Below are 21511 nucleotides of genomic sequence, written 5' to 3'. Positions count from 1 at the left end.
GGATATCATTACCAAAATTAACACATCCACCATTGTATGTACCAATATCTTAAAATTTATCTTTATCAATAGTCATATGATTGGAACATCCACTATCAATTATCCATATATCACTTTTTTTCACATAAAAAATTGATGCAGTTTTCTCATCTTCATCAAACTCTTCTTTCATAACAACATAAATAACTTCATCATAATTACTCTCAAATTCATTATCAGTCTTCTCATCAACAATATAACAATATTTCTTATCTTTTTCATCTTGAATTCTTCTATAGTCTTTGTCATCTCTTCTTCCTTTGTACTTTTTTCCTTCTTTTCATCCTTATCTTCGATGTCAGGACATCTAGCAACAATATGACCAACTTTGTTGCATAAAAAAAATGATATATATTTTACCTTTTTATCTACCTCTTCCTCTTCCAAACTTTTTTGCAATGAGGTCTTCAAGTTCATCAATCTCATCATTAGAACTATCACTTTCACTCTTCACATGTTTTCCTTTCTTCTTAGTAAGTATCAAATATGACTTGAAAGTAGATTCAACGGTAGCTGGTGTGTAGTTATCAAAATTAGACATCTCAAAAGTAGTAAGTCTACTAGCTAAACCTTTTAAGGTCAAATTTTTACCTAGTGTGCATCTCAGTTCTTGAATTGTAGAGAATCTAATGACATAGATAGGGAGTAGAGTCCTCAATACTTTTATTATCATTGTTTCATCTTCAATTGTTTTATTTTCTCCTTGAATAACATTAACAATATCTTTAACTCTTGTGCAGTATTGTACTATGTTCCCACCTTCCATCATTCTCATATGATCAAATTTACCTCTCAAACTTTCTACTTTGGCTCTTAGTACATTGTCATCACCTCCATATGTAGTCTTCAATTTGTCCCACATTTTCTTTGTAGTATTGTAGTCTTTTAGGTCATCAAACTTAGCATAGATTAGAGTCGAGGCGATCTCCAACATTGCTTGGTTGTGATCTAAATTATGTCTCAATCCTTTAGTAGTTAGAGGAATAGTAGTTGTTGGTAATATGAATAGATAGATGTTTGAGTGTTGTCATTATGACAACATATGTTCTTGATATTTCATGATGTTATTAGAGTTAGAAAATTGTCTAAGTGTTAGAAAGTTTACAGTAGTATAGAGACAAATTCTATATGTATGGATGCCAGACTTAGAGCTATCTCATGCACAATTGAGGATCGATAGTTGATAATATCATTATGATGTATGTTAGTGTGAAAATACGTAGAAATAGTATGATGAAAGTTACAGTTAAAATACAAATTCAAGTATTTAATAGAACAAAACAAAGCATACCAGAGAATTGGATTGTACAACCTAAGGAGTTATTTTGGTGACAAAATAATTACTAAGTCATGATGGGCTAACATCCTAGATGTTTACCCAAAGTCATTTTTATATTTAGTCAAGCGTGTAAAATCATTAAGGCCAACTAAGTAGAGATTTATTAGTTTGTGAGATACATAAGTAAAGATCATATCTTGTGTAGATAAAGTGTGATCAATTGAGAAGAAAGTTTAAATGATATACGAGCCTTATGTGATGTAAAATATGATGTATGATCTATGCAAGTGTGAGATACAATAGTAAGACATTATTGTATGTATACCTATTCTTGTGAAGAACTTAATTGTATATTGCATCTAAGGGCAATGCGCTCTTCTTGCATACATTGTATTTGATCCACCAACTCCTAATAGGGTTGAGGATTTTAACAGGGCCTAGTCCTCTAATAAGGACTCGAGACACTATATATATTAAATAGTCTCCTAATATGATCAATATCCTTAACATGATTCTTTTGTTTAGTGAATCATCTTGTGGGTATGATCCCCACTAGGGTTTTCCCTTGGCCAAGGTTTCCCTAGTTAACAAATAATGGTGTTATGAGTTCTCTTTGTGTATGGTTATATTTACTGTTCAACATTGTTGGTTTACTTTCATATGCAAGTTATAAAGTAATTAACAATATTTAGTTGTGGGCAAAAGTTTGTAGAATAATGATTCACCCCCCTAGTATTACTTATTTCTAATAGTTGTTACCTCTACATATTCATTGCTCAAAAAATTGACATCAACATCATTGATACTGGATATGTATAGCTTCATCAGGGTCTGCCATGCAGGAAAGTTCTCCTTATTCAACATGGGTACATCTCTATTATTCATCATGGCCTTTAGCTTTAAGTACCTTCAAACTTTTCTCTATTAGCACTAAGATTTGATACCAATTGCTAGAAATGTTTAGGATAATTGAGAGGGGGGTGTGTGTGAATTAGCTACTCAAGGTCTATATGTACCACTTGAACTATTAAACATTAAACACATCGATGTTCAAATGATTTTTCTTAACTTGTTGTTGCTTGGTCTATATTGTAAAACTATCATAAACTTAACTTGCATTGCATAATGAAAAACATCATCACATGTAAAACATTCATAAGACATTCATTACAATTTGACAATAGGATTATACGTGGAAACCCAATTTGGAAAAACCATCAACAACATGTCACTCTTTTTCACTCTTTTGAAGTGAGCTCTGGTAGGAGCCAACCCTATTAAAGGTTTATAATACACACTATTAAATATGACCTGATTAGAGGATTTAATAACCTTGTTAGGAGTGGCCTTGTAAGAGGACTTTGATCATTCCATTTAGAATGTCACCTAGTTAAAAAGGATTTACACAGACAGTTAAGTCTTCTAATGACTATTAGGTCAACCTCTATTAAAAGGATTTCAATACAAACTATTTACAATTATAAGAAAGAAAATAAAAGGCTTTGATCCATGTGATTACAACTTACTTTTGTTGGTTCATATCTCTCTTTAGTCCTTATGTTGGTTCACTAATAAGCCTTTCATTGTCATCTCTGATCTTGATATGCTTGGACACCCTTTAAGCAAGCAATCTACTCTTCTCATCAACACTTAAGCCTTTTGCTCAAAATCACTTATAAATAATAACATCACATCTGCAAGCTTTCTCCTTTATCTTCAAATTCACACTCTTGTGTGCTTCTGATCAAACTTACTCTATATATGAACTCACTCATACAAACTAGCTGGGCTTGGTAAGGCTTGGCTAGACACAACACCACAAGTTTGGTTTAGTATCCCTTTAAATAGGCAATTTATGCTTTACAGTTTTATACATCCATCATAGATCTTAGGGTTTATGATCAACTCCAACCCGATTTAATGTATCTGTACAACTTCTTGACAATCCTCTAGAATCCCTCTGTTAGGTCTTTACCTAATCACCATCTTGAATTTAATGATCCAAATCATTAATCTAATCTTCAACATGTTTTACATCTCCCAAGAAATCAAATGAATCAGCTTCATCTTACGATTCCTTTGAATTGAATCTTTTACTCTCACTTGACAATCACTAAATTCTGACACTTGGTCAACACTAAAATACTTAGTCATTGTTTAAGCTTTCTGGCTTGACATCAACTAACTTTCTTGGTCGATGCTAATGCCTGGTCAACACTGGATTTTCTCATTATTAACTGTGACTTGGTTGACACTAGCATTACTCGACACTCCTTAGTAATTTATTCTTTTTCTTGGCTTGGCTTAACTTTCTTGACATAAAAAACTAGTTTTCTTTATCAAAGTCTATCTGATCAAATATCCATTGTAGCATCCTTTTCATAACTTCAACCTTTCCTCTAGGTACTATAGTTATGAGTATTCTTAGTCCCAATATATACTTCTATAATTATGGAGACAGTTGACCAAACCATCAACTACTAAATGAAGAACTTGGAGTCAAGAAAACCCTAGTTAATTGTATTTAAGTTCAATGACAAAGACCATTTACACACAACATACATAATCATATAAGTTTTATTGGTTCGAGGATTTGCATCAATTATGTAATGCCCCACCATGTGACCTAAATAAATTTAACCTAAAGTTTTACTATGTTTTGCAAACTTTTTTTTTTGAACTATAATAACAACAAGAGATAAAATATAGTGGAAGCAATTAACATACACTCATATCAACAACACATAAATAGGTTACAACTCTTAAGGGTTTGATAATGATGAATCATATTTAATTTTAATTAAAACTAAATCCAATATATAATAAATCCACATCAAATAATAATATACAAGTATGAATCCATTTAAATAATATACAATCATCTTGAATGCGACCTCACAATAATCATAATGCACAATCATCCATTGTACAAATCATAGGATATGAGAGACTGAAATAATATACATCAAGAAATAGATTAGATCATCTCATAAGATCTATGAAATCAAATACAATACACTAGGTATAACCATCCATCATAGTACACAAGAATAGATAGAAAGGAACATCTACACAAACACATCAAATAGTAGCATCCGACGATCGAATCTCAATGGTATAAGAAAAAGCACTACCACCCGATCTTGTAAAACACAAAAAGGCCCACTCCCACCATGCTAAGGAGATAAACTCAAGTCCTAAACAAGATAACCAACTCAAAAGTCAAAACCAAAATCTAGGTTCAAGGAATCACCTGAAAGCAAACTATCTCAAAGGGTATCAAGACACAAGTATCAACTAATCCCAGAGGCAACATAGACATGTAGGGAATTTATTATGCATGTGTGCAAGTGTCATCGCATGATTTGACTCTAAGGTTACTTGGCTACTCTTTTAATCCTCTGGCCCCCTAGTGACTCTATGCGGCACTAGTATCCTTTCATACTAACAAGGCATACTAACGAGTCAACTCTACAGTTACTCGGCTAGTCTTTTAATCCTCCGGCCCCCTAGTGACTTTTTGTAGTACCAATAGCTTGTTAATTCATTTTAAACCCATTTAATGAAATGCTATCACTTATTAAATAACCTACAATGGGTTATTTGTTAGCATCTTTAGGGCCTTGGCCTCCATTGAAAGCCACTTCCCAACATGACATACAAATAACCTACCCTAAGCTTAGTAAAATTAAAAGATCACAAAAGACCACATACCATACATCAGTTCTTAAATAAGCAACTAACAAGTACCAAAAATCACTGATCACAATCATAGATTCCACCAAAATAATCATCCTAATAGGACTGCTCCCAAAATCAAGTATACATAAACCCAACCATGTCATAATATGACATCACCAAGAACAAATCATACAAACACCTCAGTCCTATAAAAGCAACTGAAAAGCAATCCAAAAATAACTATTTGAAGATTCAAAGGTTATATCAGATAGGTCGCACCATTGACCTCAGTTTCACACAAGAACACTAGAACGAAATAAAAATCAATATATCAAAACACCTCATAGAGCATACATGACACATTACCATGGTTGAGTATAAAAGATCATATACAATGCATCATCATGAGATCACAAACAAAAATCCCAAAGCTCTGGTAAACATCTTGACTTGTCAAAGCTAAGTCAACCCGACACCCAATAGTAAAATCACACTTCATAAAAAAAATTGCATACAAAAGTGAATTTCATAATTCATTAGGTTTTGAAAACCCTGAAGTTCAATATTTACTAAAGGTTTTTAGACTAAATCATAGACAAATCTATAATGGAAATCAATTTTCTCAAACAAAGATTTCAACCTAGAGAAATTCTGAAAATAAAAACACAACAGACATGAGGAAGATAGGAATTCAAAGAACGAGCAACTACTGTAAAAACCCACAAGATCCTATTTGGATATGATGCTAAAATAATGAATGCACAAACACACAAGAATCTTCCTTTTCCTTTGAAAATGCTCTTTTAAAAAAATTGGCTCCTCCAAATGTGTGTGTCTAGAAATGAGCTTTGACTTCCTTAATAAAGACCTTTTTTGCCCAAAATCGAGCTTTGATCATGTAATCATGCAAAAACTCTTTGTCTTTAATTATTATATTTTAATTTTTATGCACACACTTTATGCAATTTAATTAAAATAAACTTTATTAAATTAAAGCTTTTTGTCCCTTACTAATTTTTGAAGCATTTCTTAATAATATATTTATTAATTTAATTAATAATATTATTTAGAGTTTATTATTAAAATAAAACTCTTAAATAATTATCATTAAATTAAATAAATATAACTATGCCACAATTAGAACCATAACTTTATCTTTACATTTTCATTCTTTTATTTAAATAAATTCAAGAGACATTTTTTTACTAATATATTTATTAACTCAATTAATAACATTATTTAGATTTTATTATTAAAATAAAACTCCTAAATAATTATCATTAAATTAAATAAATATAAATATGTCAAAAATATAATTTTAATATAGTCTTTTAAATTTAATTCTTTCATGCACATTTAAAGAACTTTTTTTTTTGATGAATAGTCCTGTTCTATTAAAAAAATATACTTAGAATACAATTCACAAAAAAGGGGTCGAGGGATACAAGATCACCTCGTGAGAGAGTTCAAACGGCCTAAGCCGGATCTAAACACACGACATCAGTCAAAAATAGCAACTATTCATTAAAAAAAACATATATAGCAACCTTAGGCTGCCAAAGCAATGACAACCGAGGGGGGAGGATCATCTTTGTCATTGAAACCCCAATCATTGGTTGGATTGGGGGGCGGGCTAGGCCTAGACCAGCCATCATCAAGAGCAGTAGTAGTAGGGGGATCAATGGTAGCCTCCGCATCCTTGACCTCAGGCCACAGAGGAGAGATTGCCAATGCCAGGTGGGGCCATTTTCTAGCATTATCTCGATGAGTGCCACGAGGAGGAGTCGAGGACCAACCAGAGCCACCATGGGGTGGGGAGGCAGAGTGGCACCTCTAGCTACCAGCCCCACCACTGGGAGAGCGGTGGCGGGAAGCCTGCGAGCACAGAGTGTGTGAGTGGCAGCCTGAGGAGTGCTGCCGCTGGCAGTGGCCATGAGGCGTCGAGGTGTCTGCTGAGGCATCTGGAGGTACTCAAGCCATAGAGCAAGGGGCATTGCCCTAGTGGTTGAGCAGCTCCTGCAAGTGAGCAACTTCTAAGGCAACTTTGTTAGCTTGCACCTGTATCTGCATAATAACATTGTTACAAATACAAGCTTTAATGTACATTGCAATATTAACATCCAAAAAGCTGTGTGTGAATAAAACAACATTTCTATCTTTCCACAGAGTAAAAAAAATTTCCATCCTGAATGTATGCCAGATCTGGGAGTACTTTTTGGGAATTCTGGGGGAATCACCTAGCAAGATCATGTGCCATGAAAATGGTTCGGGCCTAAAGGGCTTGAAAAAATCATGAATCCAGTGCTAGTAATTCTGCGCACGTTGATAGAATTGAAAATTATGTAGAAAGGACTCAGGCTGACCGCAAAAGGGGTACCTAGGATCAGAAGCCCCAAAGTGCTTGAGTCGAGGCCCTTGGGGAAGACCTTGGAAGGCAAGGCACCAAGCAAAGTGAGCGATCTTGGGCTCATTAATAGTGCACCAGATGGTATCAAAGCATTTTTGCCATTGAGAGAGTGAAGATTCCAAATGCCATCTCTTGTTGAGCATGTCTACCATCGAAAGATGGGGTGAAAGCCATCGGTATCCCTTATTGGGCTTGTAGTTGGCAAATAGAGTGTTAGGATACCACTTCCAGTCATGCCACCAAGGATGACCAGATTGAATTCCTACCTTGTGCACCAAATGTACAGGGATGGAGGAAAGCAATAGGTGTCTGCCAAGCTGCATGGACAAGGTGGTACTGAACCTGCATGTCTTCCCAAGTCCTGAAACTCATAGTGGCTCTGGAGAAGAGAACTTTGGTAGTTCTGATGTCAAGTTTGAAAAAAGAAAGAGCACTGGCACCTTGGGTCTTGGCAAGAGGAATACCCTGAATGGCAAACATGGAAGACCACCAAATTTTCTGTTGATTCAAGGAGAGGCCATTACAAAAGTCATCCCCAGCCCAATGAAGCCAAGGCTTGATAGCCTCCCAAGCTTTATAGATGCTCTTGATAACAAATGAGCCTTGAATGACAATAGGTTCATGCATGATGAGAAGGGTCTGAAACCAATCCCCTTCCACACAGGTCTGTTGACAGGGAAGCCAGAAGAAATGCAATGGTGAACCAGAATCTTCCAAGCTTCATCTCCAGTAATAGCTCGAATGATCCACTTGGCACAAAGAGCAAGGCCTTGTTTTTGAGTGGAAAGTAGACCAAGGCCACTAGATTCTTTTGGGAGGCAACGAAAATCCCAAGCGACTTTGTGGAATCCATGATGATCGAAACCAGAAGCCAAGAGGAAATCTCTGAGCAGGCATTCCAATTTAAGATAGGAAGCTTTGGAAGGAGCCCAATAGGAAGAATAATAAACATGGGTGGACGCCAAAATCTTAGAACAAATTTGGAATTTACCAACAAGAGAGAGTGGCTTGGTAATCCAGTAATCAAGATTTTTTGCAATCTTAGCAAGGACAACATTCCAAAGCTCTAGAGGTGAAGCCTAAAAGGAAAAAGGGATGCCAAGAAAGCAAAAAATCTCACCATGAGTGACCCATTTCTACTCAAACTAGCTGAGCCAGGGTGGAGCTGGCAAAAAAGACTAGCAGAAGCAAAGCGTTTTATGCCATTGAATGGCAGAGCCAGAGGCTTGACAAAAAGTCTCTAGACAAGATAGAGCATTGTTGATGCTTTCCTCCTCCTCAAGAAGAGTAAGGAAGGAATTATCAGGAAAATGACCATTTACAAGTTGGGATGTAGAATCAGGCAAGGTAATACCACAAACCAGTCTTGAGGAAACAAAATGAGCAAGCAGGTACCCAAACCCTTCAGCATCAAGAACGTAAAGCACTGGAGCTAAAGGGAAACCTTGCCTAATGGAGTGAAAGAGCACAAAAGCCTCAGACTGTGAATTATTATTAGCATCACCAAAAAGAATCTCCATGGATTGAATAAAGTTAGGACCAAATCCTAGAGCTTGGAGTATAGCTAGGATGAAGGGCCATTCAATGCTGTCATAGGCTCTGGCAAAATCTATCTTCAAAAAAATAGCCTTCTATTTGGACTTGTGAGCCCATTCTATCCCTTCCCAGACAACAATAATATTATCAAGAATGTATCGAGATTTGATGAAGCCAGTTTTCTCAGGCTGCACAATTAGAGGCAGCATGTTCTTGATTTTGAGAGAGAGTGCCTTGGCAATTATCTTATAAGCCACATTTAGAAGGGTGATGGGCCTCCAGTTGCATATATCCTCCAGATCACCAGCCTTAGGTATGAATTTAATATTTCCTTTATTTATAATGGCTCCTAAGCTTTTAGAATGATATGCTTCAAGATAGAATTTTTGCAGATCACGATCAATTTGCTCCTAGAGGTGTTTGTAAAACTCACAGGGAAAGCCATCACACCTAGAGGATTTGTCATCTACCATAGAAAATGCAGCCTCTTTAAGATCACTAAGGGAAAGAAGTTGCTCACAAAAAGCACACTGCTACCCCGCAAGGTGGTTTGGAGTGACAGAGATGCATTTTTGGAGAGCTTCTTCTTGGGGAACCAAATTTCCTTGCAAAGCAAAGACATTCTCATAATGATGAACGAATTCTTGCAAGATGTCAAGGAGACTGGACAGAACAGTCGTGCCTTGTTTAAGTTTTTGAATCCCAACTTTGGTATGATGGGCACGAAGAGCATGAAAAAATTCCTTTGAGGCTTTGTCGCCAACCTCCAACCAGTGGAGATGGGCCTTGAGTTGAGCTCCACAGGTAGCATAGTTGTCAACAACTTGCTTGTCATTTCGAAGCTTGGCAAGCTGAACTTGTAGATCTGCATCAAAGGGGTTGAGAGTGAGAGCCTCAAAAGCTTTTCTAAGGGCAAGGGTGTTAGCTGCATAAGCCCTTTTTTAGAAAATGGTGACTTGATGCCCATAGATGTGCAAGAATTGCACAGTTCTGGTAATGACATCATTCCACCATTGAATCCACCCCCTTTGAGAGTGTGGACATGGTTCCAAATTCTAGACACGTAGGATATGTGAGATGGTGGAAGCATGCATCAGCACTGACGTGTTGAGGAAAAATTGAGACTTAGCTACCTTGGGGACAGATGTTTTCCAAGTAATGCCAAAATAAATGGGATAGTGGTCAGATAAAGTGACATCTGACAAGGGAATGACAGGAAAATCTCAATCCTTAGAAAAGGAGAAAAAAGATTGCACAAAGATCATGGCATGATCAAGACATTTTAATATATGATCTTGGCTAGCTCAAAAGTTGGACCAAGTGTGCTAGACCCCACTACTCTCGTGGCGATTAGTGTTGGGATCAAACAGGCCCAATTTATTATGCATGTAGTACCAGGCTGCTCTTTCCCCAACTATCCAACGAAAAGGTAGAATGCCTTCTTTGTTAGAGGCCACTTCTACCATATTGATGTCCCCACACATGACCCAAGTAGCTAGAGGCAAATTGTCAACTAGCCAGGCCCACAACTTGGCTCTTTCAACAGCATCATTGGAAGCATAAACATTAATGACTCCAAAAGAGTGATTGTTAATGGAAAGTAAAAGCCAAATGTGAAGGGTTAGTACCGTGTGAAATAATAGTAGAATGAAGGCGAGGTGATAGGAGAGTAACTACACCACCTCGACTAGCATCATGTTGTGAGGAAAACATAATGCCATCCTGCCAAATGATGCGGCATGCAACAACAAGCATGAAACTAGAGATCTTAACTTCGTGTAGACACAAAAAATCCAAATTACCAAGTCTATGATGGGTATCCTGGACATAGTACTTTCTGGTGAGGTTTGTAAAACCTCAAACATTCCATGAAAGGCATTTCATGAGAACTCTTCCATGTCATCCTCATCCTCGAGAGAGTAGTAGCTATTTTGCAAGAAGGTAGGAGCCAGGTGAAAGTCAGATGGGAAATCCTCTGAACTTACAACCTGCCACTTTATCTTTGGTACCTCTGCACGTCTAGGAGGACTGTGAGAATGCTATGTTGCTGGTGGCACAATGGAAGAGACCGCAAGAGGTGTGTGAGCCCCGACCAAGGTAGAAGCCCTCGCGACAGCCTTGATCCCCTGCGTGCTAGCAAGGTTTGAAACCTGCAAAACCCCCAGAGGAGGAACTATCGAAGATGCTTGCATCCCCACGCTAGCTGGTGTAGACCCTCTTGTGGGAATAGGAGGAACAACGAAAATCGCCAGATAAGATTGTTTGAGCGAAAAAGGGGTCAAGGCAGCCTTGCCCTTGCATCCAAAAATAACCCAATCTTCTTTTTTCCCTTCGGCTTGTTTGATAGGTGCATCTTTAGGCATGGGTTTTGCCCTGGGGGTAACCAAGGGGCAATCTCGAAGCTTGTGTTTTGTTGCCTGGCACCTATAATAGGTGTTAAGAAGGTTCAGGTAAAGCACCTTCTGAGAGAAGGTCTGTGCCCCAATCTAAATTTCATGAAATCATGAAGATCCTTGGAAAGATCAACTTTGATGCAAATGCAACGCTGAGGGTGAGCATTAAAAAATTTCTCAGGCTCCTTGGTGACAACTTTGCCAAGGGTTTGGGCAATGGACTCAATGAAATGCCAACATGGCAAGGGTAAACCTAGGAACTCAACCCACACAGGAACCCTAAGCTTTTTATCATCCGAGATAGTAAAGTCTTGGGACCATTTTTGAAAAACAAGCAGAGAAGAACAGACAGACCAAGGGCTGTTAGTGAAAACCGCCTCTGCTTGTGATGGGTTGGTGAAGCAAAAAAAAAAAAAAAAACCTTTGGTAAGGTTTTGCACAACATCAAGGCGAACCCCATGAGGGGTTCAGCTCTTGTTAACCCATTCTCTGAGCATAGCTTCAGGAGGAGTTTGACCCACAAAATACCTTATCAAGGTGTGGTGCTCTAACTAGTCACATGTAGCATCAAATTCTTGCAAAGGAAGAATAATATCAGGATTACCTCGTGAAAGACCTTCGGGACAAAATTGCAGGGGCATTTTTTTGGAGGCAGTGCCATGGGCAGCAATGTACACACCAGAAACAATTGGGTCACTGTTGGCCGGAGCCACGATAAAAAACCCTAAAAACTCCTGCAGTAAATGCGATTTGACAAGTGTTGCCTGGAGAAGGCAAGTTCAAATGAAGAGACATACTCAAGAGAATAGAAAGTTCACATGAGGAAAGAAACCCTAACAGAGTGAAAAACCAAAGTCACTCAGTAGCACCTTAAAGAACTTTTTAATTAAAATATTCTTTTATATTTTATTTCCCCCATTTTATTAATTAGTGCAAGCACTATTTAAAGCACAGTTTATTATTTAAATGAATAAGAATATTAAAGCTCATTATTTAAATGCAACTCTAATCTAATTAATTATTAATTAAATAATCATAATAAAATAATATTAAATCTTAATCCATTAGATCATCTCTCTCTCTTTAGAATCAGAAACCCACCAAGTGGTTTAGAAAATTGGAATTTTATGATGAAGCGTAGGCCTCTGGTCAACAAATATCTTACTTGGGAGTTAGGTAGAGGTGATGAGGCATTATTCTAGGATGATTCATGGGATGGTCAACCCCCCATTATTAATTCTGGAATATCTAGAAACAATATCAATGTCATTACTAATATTTGGGGACCCAAGGTTTCAGATGCCAAAACACTTATTAGGATTGATGAGACTATGAGACTGAGACTTGGGTATGGAAATCTTTGGATAATATTAATATCCCAAGTATTGATAAAACTATTCTTGAAAATATCCTTAATGATAGATCTGTGAATCACAATAATCGAGCAGATAAACTCATTTAGGGAGCATCTAATGATGAAATATACAAAGTTAATCTGGGATATGATCTTATAATTAACTCACAAAGATGAGATAATATTGATATGCCCTTGGATATATGCTGGGAAACAATATGCCTACCTAAGGTTGGTATCTTTTTTTGGGTGGCAATTCAAAATCAAATTCTTAGAGTTGATAGATTCTCTAAAATGGGATTTGAAGGACCATCCAGATGTAGTCTATGCAAAAATGAATCTAAAAATAAGCAGCATATTTTGCTTTAGTGCCCCTTTGTGCAAGATTGTTGGTATTGGGTTAAGAATAAATTGAATTGGACATCCCCTATACCTTAGGATATCAAGGGGTTTCTTAGGAGTTGGCCAGTTAAGAATAGGGTTAGAGTCTATAAGAAATTATGGAATATTACACCTGCAATCATTATGTGGGAAATATGGAAGGAAAAGAATAGATGAATATTTCAAAATTTAAAATTTAGCAAGATAACTTTTTTCAATAAAATTGAGGCAGCCATCATAGAAGTTATGAATTGCAATCTTTGGAACACACCTAAGGCAGAAGGTACATTCTTAGCATGGGATAAGAATATGAGGAAAAAATGGCTACATTTGATTAATCCTCCCTTAGTTTATCCTAAAAAGGATATTATAGTTAGTTAAGAATGTAAATGGGTTGCACCTTCGATAGGATGGAAGAAATTAAACTTTGATGGAGCTTCTAGAGGGAATCCTAGGAAAGCAAGATTGGGCTATATAGTTAGATTAGAAAACGAAGATTGGATATTAAAACAAGCTAAACCAATAGGTAATGTAACTAATAATATAGCTAAATTGGAAGCATTAAAAGAAGGATTAAAATTAAGCTTTAAAAAGAGTATTAAAAAGTTAATTATTGAAGGTGATTCACAAATTATCCTGAATGGAATTAGAAAGTGACAAACACCGAATTGGATATTAAATGCTAAACTAGAAAGAGTACTTAATCTTATAGACCAATTTGAGGAGATTAGAATACAACATATTTATCATGAAGGGAATTTAGAAGTTGATAAATTGGCAAATAAAGGACTGGAGGGAGAAGACTTTATATATTTAGCATAATAGAATTAAGTTAAGTAGAATACTAAGATTAGAGCTTTAAGTAGAGCAAGGTGTTTATTGATTTCCTTGTTACTGATTATTTTACAATCTTAGTTAGAAAATATGAATGAAATCAAGTTGGCTACTAATTCAGACTTCTCCTCTTGAACTCATAAGTATACAATAAGAATAAGTAGAATCAATGAACATCTAAAATTATTGAATTTAGTTAATATAATCTTGATTAATCTATTCATTCGAACTAGATAAGGACCTTAAAAATCTAATCCACTCTAAGTATATAGTGTAAACTGAATAGGTAATGGGATGAGATTCTAAATCAAGATTCACATAAAGCATATTATAACTCTTTTGATTAACTCCATTAATATAATCTAGGATTCTTATTGTATGAAAAGTCTCTCAGTATGTTGATTGGTTTTTTTACTCCTCCCATTTTTTATGATCACATTGATTTGGTACTAATCCCATGTTAGAAGATAGTTGTATTATGTCATGCAGATGGTTGGTGGATCAATTCTTCATGGCAGGATCCTTGCTGAATTTTGTTCGAAACCTTGCCTCTCTTTAGATTTATGTTCCCTTTTCAAAGGAAGTATTTTTGTTATTAATTGATTCATCAAATTTTGTATAAACATGTATGAAGTTTCATATAAACTGGGGTATGCCCCTTTTAAATTATATAATATAGGACTTTGGTCTTGGGCAAGATCAAAGTTTTTCTTGCTCCATTCTTTCCTACCAGTGCCCGTTTGAATGAAGAATTCTGTAAATTTAATTTTAATTTATTCAATATAACACATGGCTTTGACCGTTTACCGATAAAAAATAATATTAAATCTTTAATCTTTTAATCTTTTAATTCTATTTTTATTCAACTTCTTAAATTAGACTTTTAAAATATATATTTTAAACTACAGTACATATTTAATAATGTAATTTAATAACATCATATTCTAATTTCTCTTTAACCAATTTTCTAAATTTAGACCTCTAAATTTATACATCTAAATTTAGATCTCTAATTTTTAACCTCTAACTCTAGACCGCTAATTTTAGACCTCTAAATTTAGACTTCTAATTTTAGACCTCTAAATTTAGACTTCTAATTTGAGACTTTTTATTTAAAGCATAAATTTAATTAATTTTTAATTAATCAAATATTCACATACTTGAATATTTTCTTTTTAATCAAGTAATATTTATTACTCAACTAATAATTTTATTTAAGGTTTATTATTAAAATAAAAATCCTAAACAATAATTATTAAATAAAATAAATATAAATATGTCAAAATTAGAACTTTAATTAAATCTTTTAAATTTAATTCTTTTATTTAATTAATTTATCAATTACATAAATATAATTAAATATTAAATTTTCTTTATAAAATTTCCATTAAATTAAATCACTAAATTATCTTTTAATTTGATTTTATTATAATAGAAAATCACAAAAGCCCCGCAAAACCAAATACGATAACTCAATTGAAGACAAAGAACAAAATCAAACTCTAGGGTCAAAGTCACGAATTCATGTCATTTGATGAATTCAAAAAGGTGAAACTAACTTAGATACTTGTCTTATTTTCTAAGACAATTGGCGTAGGTTAGGATTTGGACTCAAGAGTTATCTCCATACTTATACCATTGAAATATTGTGATAGGGTACACTCATCCTGGCAATTCAGGGAAGTTGATACCCAGTACCTACAATTTACATAAAATCCATGCATGTACAAACACAATATTCTAAACTAAATAGGTAATGGTAGGAAGTGGTGCATTGTGTAGATCCTGACTAGCAGGTGACTACGACTCCCTGAAACATAAAGAAAACATACAAGTACACCATACACATGCAAGTATGGGGTAAGTATCCATTGAAACCGCATAAAAATCATTCATCTAACTAACATCATTAAATTATTGAAAGTCACTACATGAACATATATATCATTATTGAAATAATCATGAACCTATGAAATAACTGAATAACTCATGTAGCTCATCACATAAATCAACTGAGTATAAAATAACATTTAATCAAATTTGGTAACCAAGTACCGATAATCATAAAACACAATAAGAAAAGTCAAGTAGGGGTAGGCATTACAAATTTCAATCTATCAATAGTAGTTCTAGATCCAAGAGGACAATATAGTATGCAAGTATTGAAAAAACCAATTTCCCAATTTTAGACATCTAAAATGCATGATTTTATTGATTCAAAAAAAGAAGTACAATTGAGTTGTGTTCAATTTGCATTACCTAATCATACTAGAATAAGCATCCATCCAAAGTTTCATAATTTACAATATTTATTCCTTATATATCCATGTAACTATATCTATTGTGAATGATCCTGATATCCTTTATAAAGAATGAAAAGATGCAAACAAGCTTTAGATCATCCAACACTTTCTAACTAAAACCTAAAATGCAACTAAACACAAATAATTACAATACAAAGTATGATAAAATAATTATTCTAGGAGCTTGATACCATTATCACCATTCTTCCTAAAATATTATGTCTTTTGGTTTAAGAAGATGATTAAGTCTTCAATAGTTAAATGCTCCATTGATATCTTTAATCTCTTTTAGTAAATGCTTTCATATCCCAAATTAATAATATTGGATTATTTTTAAATAAATAGAATTTATTTCAAAAAATAATTTGTATTTTTGAGGGAAATAAATAAATGATTTATGCTATAAAGCTTTACTATTTTTCCATTTCGTATAAAGATATAACAATGTAACTATGATAAAATAATATCTCTTGAAATATTTTTCTATGCACATGCAATAAATATCTCCTTGAAAATCAAAGTGACAAAGGAATAAATATTTTGAATCTCACTTTAGGTAAATATATAATTTCAAGACATTTAAATTTTAAATAATAATTTTAATATATTTAAATATTTATTGGAAAATGAATGAAACTTTATTATTTCCCTAAACCATTTAAGATCTTGAAATGTTTAATAAAATAATATTAATGCATTCCTTACCTTAGGCTTAGCTTTGGCATTTTTGAAGTTACTAAAGTATTTACCTTGCAAAGAAACAAAATAATCTTGTGTTTTCGGGACCTCCCCTCACATATATCTCTCCACATGAAGTGTTGGATAAACATATTTTTGAAATTCACATACATCTCTCCACATAAAATGTTGGATAAACATATTTTTGAAATGATAATAATAACAAAAATGTATTTTGTAAACGAATATCCCATATTCTATTTCCAAAGCAATTGAAGTGTTTTCATAAAGTATTCCTCTAATGAAATAACAATTCTAAAATTTAATGTAAAGTCAAAATATTTTAAGGAAATAAACAATTGATCATAACTATAGAACTTAATTATTCCAACTAAATATTTTTTTAATAAGTAAAAGTAAGACATTAAAATTAAAAAATAAAAGCCTATCCACTTTTACTTATTTTTTTTTGCAATTTCACAATGGTTTTTGGACTTACTTTGGTGCCATTTTTGGATTTTTGGGAACGCTTTCATATATGCCTCTGGATAATTTGAAATGTTTCATTAATGATTTCAATGTAAATGAAGGGACAAAATGAACATAAAAATTTAAGTCTCTTATGCATTAAATACCTATTTCAAAGATTATAACAATAATATTTCAAATTTGAATTCTATTTGGTTGTAGGCACATGAATGGGGAACATAAATGCATATTGGGAGTAGGAATGGCTATTCCAATAATAGTGATCATTTTATAGGTAAAATGGGAATATATATTCCTATTCCCTATTCCAATTAATGAACTAAATAGAAAATAGAAAAAGTATTCCAATTTTTTTATTCCTATTCCAGCAACTAAATGAACCTTACCTCATCACCCTATTTTGTGAAATAATGATATTTTACTTATTAACCATCTTTCTCACCTAAGCTCCTTGATGTGGCAAAATGATTTTAGGGTTACTCTTTGTTGAAAATGATGAAATACTTTAATAATAGAATCTGAATTTGGTTATCCATGATGAAATGCTAGTACTCAGGTTGATGCATAAAAATGATGATCATATCAAATTGTCATCCATTTCTTCTCTCATATCTTTCATCAACCAATGATCATCCATGAATAATGAGCAATTTTAAAGGTTTCATAATGCTTTAGAGTGTCAAAACATTCATTCCACTATATGCACTGTGCATATTCTTTCCATTTCTCACTTTGATGGATGAGCACCACATTGAATAAAAACCAAAATAAGATTCCATTGTTGTAGTTGATGACCAATTCATTCATGGCTATTGTCCTCTTCTAGCAACGATGATGCCAGAGCATTAACATTTACAAGACTATAAGACATCTCTCTTTGTCATTTGTAGAACTTTATCACATGATAATTAACATGTATCATTGAAAAGTACTCATGATAGGTATCATGTAAAATTGGCAACCACATCATAAAATAGGCTAGCATGTTCATGAAACAATTTTGTTCAACCGAGCATGAATATGATGATCCCTACTTTGTGTTGTCTTTGTGACCAATGCAAATATGGTGGGTAACTTATCAACTTATCACATTCAGGTGATATAAAATAAATATATATTACTGTTGGCATTATCTTTTACCCTAATCTCCATTTCTCTATAATAGTCCTACCAAAAATGACTTTGACACCAAGATTAAAGTATTTCAATCATTTAAGGAATCTTGATTATTATAATTTTTTAATATTGAAATCATTTACAAATCTTGCACTTATTCAAGCAACAACATGAGACTTACAATCTTATCCAAGCTCCTTATGAGCAACCATACTGGAAATAACAATTGGAAGACCAAGAGTCACAACTTATAATTCCACAAAGATGTCCCTCTTGGGATTTGAACCAAGGTCTCCACAATGAGAACTCATTGCTTCAAACAACTAAGCTAAACCCCTTAGACCTAATTATTAGAGTTTTGAAAAATAAGACTTTGAATATACTTATAATTGTATTGCAATGCTTATCATTTTTGTAAAAATCATACCATGCTTTAATACATGAATCTAGAAGGTAATCATTTTTATGTAATTCTTTAGTATGAGCATATTAATAAAATTTCACAATGAATATAGCTAATGTTGTATCACATAAACAAACAACAAAGTACTATGTATAGAACATGGAAATATTGAAATATAAAGGAAATTGGGTTCGAGAGTCAGTACCAACTAAGATGATTTCACATTTTGAGGTACATAGATACCTAGAATTTAATCACCTAACACATGCATCAAAGTTGGCCACTATAATTGAAGGTACATGATAGCATATTGTTATATGTTTCAATAGAGGAAAAAAAAATTTTTCTTAGAATTTGGCATACTAAAATTTTAAAAAATTTAGTATCCCAACATGGTTGATTCACACCTTAACTTTCATCAAATTTGTTTCTCTTTCTCTTCTATACTCTACTCAATTCACCTTGCTCTATTCTTCTTCTCAATACTTCACATTTAAAACAATATCAACATCATAAGAAACATACTCAGGAACACGATCAACAACAAAAATTGTCTTGATCTCCTCCTTAAATATTCATCTCTAAGCTTCCAAATTCTTCCACCTATTTTTGCTTAATCATAATCGTCGATCTTAGATTCAATATACTTAACCAAGTAGAAACTAGAACTTTACATAAATTTGTGTGCACATCCTCATCCTTCTTCAATCCCCATCATAAGATCTTTATTAAATTTTCCCAGTCATTGATCTTGTAACAAACTTTGTTTCGTGCCTTAGACCATCTCAAACTTTTCAAATTTCCATCACAAATCTGCCTTAAATTCCAATTCTCCAAACTTGTTCTTCCAGCTGTTACTTAGTTAACATAACATTTACTTAGGTAATATAGAACTTGATTAATACTAGTCTCACTTGGACAATATTGAGTTTTCCTTTTACTTTTCCAATCACTTGGGAAAGATTATAATCGCTCAGTGAATATAGTTACCCTTAATTAACCTTGTCACTTGGTTAAGCTTTACAATATTACATGATTATAAAACAATCAAATCAACATTACATTATTGCTATCCAACTCATTCAAGTTCCCATTGAATAACATACTTATCAATCCTGTCTTTATCATACTCTATTGAAATCTTCTTCATCAGTCAAATCCTCTTCATCAATCAAATGATATGGTACACTTTGAGTTAGCATAGTGTCTAGCCAACTAAGACTTTGAGAATAATGACAATATAACAACTGATATGAATCGTTTACACACATTCATAGCATTACCTATTACATTATCATTTGGGGCTAACAATCTCCCCCTTAGCATTGATGGAAATAAATAACATATGATTTTACTTACAAAATATTGTTGGAAATATTCAAGACTATGCTAAGTTACTGAGAGGGGAGGGGTGAATCAGTAACTTCTAAAACTTCAACAACTTAACTCTTTATCCAACAATCCAATTAGAATTTAATCCATCACATATAATTTGATCCAATTGCATGCATAAGAAATTGAAAACATAAAAGCATCATAACACTTTGAAATAAAGATTTGGTGACCCAGAAACCTTCCAAATAGAAAGTAAAACTAGGGTGGGGATGATACCCACAAACTTTAGTACTGTAGTATAAAGTTAGCTTGTTAAAGCTTACATTGATCACTTCTAATGATCTACCCTATTAGGAGCAATAAGGACTACTATGTCCACCTTGTGAAAAGGATTTAAAAACATACAATAAAGTATGCACTCGGTAAAGAGATTTACAAAAGACTGTTAGGTCTACCTTGTTAAAGGATTTGGTTGATCCACCTATTAGGATAAAACAATAGATGATTTCTAATCTACAACTTGATTTGTTGAATGAGATTCCTTTAAGTACTAATCACCTTGCTATGATAGATATGACTTGTTTTCTCCTTATACTGTTGTAGCCTTTTTAATTTTTTTCTCTCTGCTCTTCTCTGATTATATTCACTTACATTGCATTCACATTTTCATTCCTTAGAGACTTGGATATGATACAATTCATTACATATATACCAATCCAATTATACAAATTACAAAGTTAGCCACAATACAAGTTAACACAAATATTACAAAGTTGACCCACATGAAGACACTTGGGTTTTGAAGACTGACTCTATGAAATTCTAATACTCGACATCCATTGCCAATGCTCGACATCATCATGCAATTGGTAGACATAGAAGCTTGATCCATACTGATCACTTTCAAGTAGTCTTAAACTTGGGCTACACTAGTGACTTGGTAGATACTGCAAAACTCATCATATAAATTGAGTCTCTTGGTTTACATTGTATGACTCGGTAAACACTATCACCTCTAGCTCCTTATAGACTGAGTCACTTGGTTAATACTGAGTGACTCAGTTAACACTAGATTGGCACCACATAAACTGTAAACTCAGTGAACATTGCACAACTCAATTTGCACTGGTAAGCTTGGCATACACTGAGATGCACGATTTACACTGTTGATCTTCATTGTAACTACAATTTCTCGATAACCATTGGGATTTTTCCAAAGGAGTCGATAGCAACTATAGAACTCAGTGACAACTAAAATGCTTGGAAAACACTGCTAGCTATAC

Source organism: Cupressus sempervirens, chromosome 9, assembly GCF_028749045.1.
Source record: "Cupressus sempervirens isolate cs-2001-9-10 chromosome 9, ASM2874904v1, whole genome shotgun sequence".
Taxonomy (NCBI): Eukaryota; Viridiplantae; Streptophyta; class Pinopsida; order Cupressales; family Cupressaceae; genus Cupressus; species Cupressus sempervirens.
The sequence above is the reverse complement of the archived record's forward strand: the minus strand, read 5'-3'. Positions refer to the sequence as shown.